The sequence below is a fragment of the Schistocerca serialis genome, chromosome 5, assembly GCF_023864345.2.
Source record: "Schistocerca serialis cubense isolate TAMUIC-IGC-003099 chromosome 5, iqSchSeri2.2, whole genome shotgun sequence".
NCBI lineage: Eukaryota > Metazoa > Arthropoda > Insecta > Orthoptera > Acrididae > Schistocerca > Schistocerca serialis.
In genome coordinates, this window is record NC_064642.1 from 221897438 (window position 1) to 221902868 (window position 5431).

Below are 5431 nucleotides of genomic sequence, written 5' to 3' on the forward strand. Positions count from 1 at the left end.
CAGTGATAACATTGCTGATATCAATAACTGAAGAATTAGTGTTTGTACAAGTTTCTTTCTCGGGGCAAGAGTGAAGAGCTTTTTATATTTTTGTAGGGAATGAAGAGGTGTCGAAGCCCTCTTGCACATTACAGTTACATCTTCAGTCCAATTCAGATTTTCATCTATTAATACTGCTAGACTTTTTGACGATGGAGAGCAATTGATATTTATTCCATTTAGGGTTAAAGATCGTAGGGATTAACAGTATTTCGGGCTAACGAGTCTCGAATGACCAACCAGTACCGTTCTGGTTTTGGATAGGGTGGACTTCAACCTCATTTCCTGCGTCCATTTTGACAATGCACATAGGTCAGTACTGAGATTCTCGATACCTGTCTTCATTTTTATACGAGCTATAAAGGAGGGCTACTATTTGTAACTGTTTGAAAATTGCATTTAAATTTGTTGGTCGCCATGGAGCCCCTTAGTTGATTAGTTTCTTTATCCCATTGCCTTTTAGGGTACTAATACTGCAGTGGTGTCTCGTTGTTTATCGCTTGAGCCGTCAATATTCTGACTGTATACTAGAGCGAAAAAGGTGTTAGGGTGAAAATTGTCTTACTAAAGTGTCGTCCTGGTAAATTAAGAGAGCTAAACGATTTTTTGTCTTTGATATTTCATCTCATTGTTACTAAAATTAATTGAAATCCTAATTATTCGTTTGATCTCTACAATTCCAATCATTACTATTATTATCATTACAAAAGTAAACCCACCAAATAAGTTCTCTGTCCCCCTTTTCGTGTTTTATTGCAAGTCTGACACTTCCAAAAGCTGCTAAGATTGCGTGATGTATTAGCGGGTAATACCAATCCCAGTGGATTAACTTTTAGTAAATGATGACTAACTGAAAACCTCAGCTGCCGACAGGTGTTGTTGTTATACCTCGATGTGGACAGCTGAAAATGTGTGCCCCGACCGGGACTCGAACCCGGGATCTCCTGCTTACATGGCAAACGCTCTATCCATCTGAGCCACCGAGGACACAGACGAATAGCGCGACTGCAGGGACTTATCCCTTGCACTCTTCCCGTGAGACTCACATCCCCAACTGTCCACAATTCTACATATGTATTGTACCTTATAGACTTTTGCCCACCCACTCATTACTCGCGCACGCTTTGGCGATTCCCGTAAGAGTTTGGGCAACCTGTGCGCATTCGCACAGATGAAGGTCAATGGCTGGGTAGCCTTTTAACTGTATATATGAATACAGTAACTTGTTCTCGAAAGAACAGTTACAGTTGATGACCGTGCAGCTTTTCCCTGGAATAAATGATGACTAACTGACAACTTCTGCTGCCGACAGGTGTTGTTGTTATACCTCGATGTGGACAGCTGAAAATGTGTGCCCCGACCGGGGAATGTGAGTCTCAGGGTAAGAGTGCACGGGATAAGTCCCTGCAGCCGCGCTATTCGTCTGTGTCCTCGGTGGCTTAGATGGATGGAGCGTCTGCCGTGTAAACAAGTGATCCCGGGTTCGAGTCCCGGTCGGGGCACACATTTTCAGCTGTCCACATAGAGGTATAACAACAACACCTGTCGGCAGCTGAGGTTATCAGTTAGCCATCATTTATTCCAGGGAAAAGCTGCACGGTCATCAACAGTAACTGTTCTTTCGAGAACAAGTTACTGTATTAATTTATAACTCTTAGTAGTTTGAAAGTTTTATCTGAGGTATCCCAGATGTGGCTCAAGGAGCGTAAATGGAATAAGATAAATGTTCGATCATTCAAGAAGAGTGAATGCAATGCTCGTTTATTTCATTGAAATATTGATATAACTGATCGTTGAGTTCGGACACTGTACATAACGAAAACATCGCCACAATGAAAACAACAAATCTGTTGTAGAACAAGTCATATTTGCTATCTGTGGGTCATCTAACCACAGAAAGGTGGTTGGAAGGGAAGAGATCGTAGAATCTACATGAAGACCGAAAATAACAATTATTTATTTGCTGTAATGATTGACACAAAGTACCGTAAATTTAACGGAGAGCAATCTTCTCTGAAATGCAAATCAAATTAGAAAATGGCTGTAACACCGTGCTGAGGTACCAAAACAAGTCGAGGACTGTATGGAGAAAGTAAATCAAGATCTGCCCGTTTGGGCAGCGCACTAACTCGAAGTTAACGTATAACAAGATACTAGAAATTACAAACAGAGTTTAAATCGCTCTACCACGATCTGCGAATGTTACATTTCTCCAAATCAGCTAGCTTGCACCATTCTGCAGCAGACAGAGACCACAGACAACTTCCTATCAACGACGGCCCAGAGACATTGCCCATAGTCTAAGTTCAGCTCATCAACTGTGTAGTTACCACTATGTGGAATATCTCGTTTCCTAGAAGTAAAGCTGACTGTTGATGCAGCAAGAACACTGTTTAGCAAACTTTATGATTCTACAATGAAATTTGTATACGGATTCATGGATTTTATTATCTGACACCAATGCTTTTACATCATCTAATATGATACTGCAAATGCTTTTATGAGCCTGATGACGGTCAATGGACCGATACTAGTTGTTTAGAGATTTTATCAATAGCTCTTGGCGGTAACCATGACATTCGTCGGAAATCTTGTAGTTCAGGCGCTCCTGACGCCCCTGTCACATTTGCGCCATAGGCACGGCTTGTGCCTTAAAACGGCTCTTGACGGTGCGCAGTAAACCGCGACGTCAAAGTACCGTAGCAAGCCATTAGAGCTGCGAAAACAAAAGGGCACAGCCCATCTCCACTCTGTCCACGGATTACAGAAGTGCAACTTCAAACTAACAAAAATTTAATAACTTCAGTTTATTTTTTCGAGCTGATGATAAAATCTTTATGACTACCCCTCGTCAACGATTTATCGGACAGCCTCGCTGGGATTCACACAAGTTAAAAGCAAACCCTTGGAACAGCTTTGAATACTTTTCCCCAGACAAAGATTTAACGAAAACGCTCTAAATCGGCAAACTCAGTAACTCTTTGTTTGCAAGAAACACCTAAATCTATGATGGTTAATGTAATACATTGATTTCATAGCTGATTGTGAACCGTCTTTCGGCTTTCTAAACCATCTTCAGAGAAATTAAGAGTAAAGAGGTAGTTCACATCACATCAGTGACATTTTGTAGCTGTACGAAGATTGTTTATTCATAGATATATTATCTTGTACCTTTCATCGTTGAATGATATCGTATATTTCAGTTTTAATAACTCTAGCTTTCTTCAGGTACCGGCGGAATATACGAAAAATGATAAACATTTTAACCGTAACGTTTTAACTATAACACTTTAACCGTAATACAAGTAATATTTGAAATATACAGGAAGCAAACATCTTACACAAACTCATGTTTTCTAGTAGAAAAAAAATTAATTTCTATGTGTATATTATTTCTTTGACATGTGTATAGTGGTATTCTAAATGGAAATATGGAAAAGGAAGACCTTTTATTGTGTGTAAAGTGAAAATCATCCATACTTCAAGTTTTTTCAACGGAAGTCTAAAACACTGAGTATTATTTGTGCGGAAGTTCATTTTAGTCTCACCTATTTCGACATAAAAATGAATTTTTTGTGTAAAACGGCCATTGGGCACCGCTACATACAAACAATGATGAAATAAATGTCCCAAGATGAGAGTCTAACGTTCGAAATAAGTGGTGGATTATTATAAAAAAAGATAATTGCAGTAGAGCGTTCGCAGTTTCAGGGATAGAAAGGTAACAAGTTATCTTTATCCGAAGGGGGAGGGAGCAGTCAGCACTAGCGGAATGACACTTGTTAGGATTCCATACTTCATTCGGTAAAAACGCAACCCTAATAACATCGCTTTATTGCTGTCCGTCTGTCTGCCTGTCTGTCTGATTGTTAAGACAAATGTTTTCCACGAACGGGTCGGCGTATCAAGTTGAAATTTGTGTCACATACTATGACCCACGGGTCATTGGTGATGTAAAACATTTAAGCTTCTAGGTCAATCCAATCAAAAGTACGTCAATTTATGTAACGTTTTAGCGAACTCACTTATCAAAACGTATAGAATCATGAAATTTGGCAAGAAGCAGGGTTTTACTGTAAAAGTAACGCGAAAACTCGAAAATTGTAGTTATATCGCTTAAAAAATATTTTTTTGTCATTAGAAGTTACAAGGCAGTCATCATCCGTCAAGAAGTATAATAGAAAAATATTACTGCGCACAAACATAAAATGTAAGCTGTAGCTATTTTTATAAGTAAATAAAAATAATTTATCAAATACTTTCTATCTAGACATATAAACTAAAGCCTCCTGCTCTCTTCTTTTGGTATGTCCAGGCTAGTCTCAGGAACAACAGTATAGGCTTTGACACGGTCTTGGAATCTTCTTAGTATTGATATCGATGACAGGCAAAAAACGTCAAGATTCTTGATTCCCTGGATGGATGAACTAACTAAATACGTGATTCAGTTTGTACAGAAACCTCAGTGCTCGAGTTCTGCCCGCACGTGGCCCACATTTTCTTCAGTTTCAGTTTTTCCCATAAGTCTTCCGGCTGGTTTGACGCGGCCCAGCACGAATACCTCTCTTGTTCCAAACTTTTCATAGCATAGTACCATTTGCGCTTAGCTTTCTGAATTAATTGTTGGTTATATTATAATCTGTACCTTCTCATACGGTTTCGATAATATACAGCCACAAGAAGTATCATGACGGATATTCACGTCCTAACACATTTTCTACAATCCTCTTTGTCAATAATTCCCATGTGATCTTCTCCTCGTAAGTTCTGAGGGGAGACTTATTGGTTATGTTATCAACCCACTTATTCATCAACATCTTTCTAGAACACCATATTTCAAGTGTTTCCATTCTCTTTTTGTTCTGGTTTTACCGCAGTCCATGATTCGCTCACCTACAGTGCAGTGATTTAGACATAAATTCTCACACCCAAACCTCCAGATGTTAGACCCTCAGATCGACACCGAACGTTGTATGTCGATGGAGTATCAACCGAAACATCGATTTAGTTCGTGCTATGTGCTGCCATCCAGTAGAACATGCATAAATGGTAATTAAAAGGACACCAGAATTATGGATCAAAGGAAAAGCGAATCTGTTAATAACCATTGCGTATATCTTGCGTGGATGAGTTGGCAGAGGGTGAGGTCGTTGTATTAAAGATCCCGCGTTCGAATTCAGCGATGTCAGTTTTTGTTTGTTTACGCGTGAAATTGTTACATGAGAGAACATTTTTCTGACATTTAAAAAGACTTTTTGGAGTTGGTAGCAACGTTCTTTTTATAATCTGCTTTCGCTTCGTTCATTGAAAGTAGCAAACGTACAGAGTACATTTGTGTAGATAGGTGTGGTGTCTGTCGGACATGTGCTACAGAACAGACAACACGTGTGGC

General features: G+C 39.4%; 1 non-coding gene across 1 annotated transcript; it reads right to left on the reverse strand.

Moving 5' to 3' along the window:
• Positions 1-952: 952 nt before the first annotated feature.
• On the reverse strand, positions 953-1026 carry Trnat-ugu (transfer RNA threonine (anticodon UGU)). The gene has a single exon. It is a non-coding gene; the product is annotated as a tRNA-Thr (tRNA).
• Between the last annotated feature and the right edge of the window lie 4405 nt (positions 1027-5431).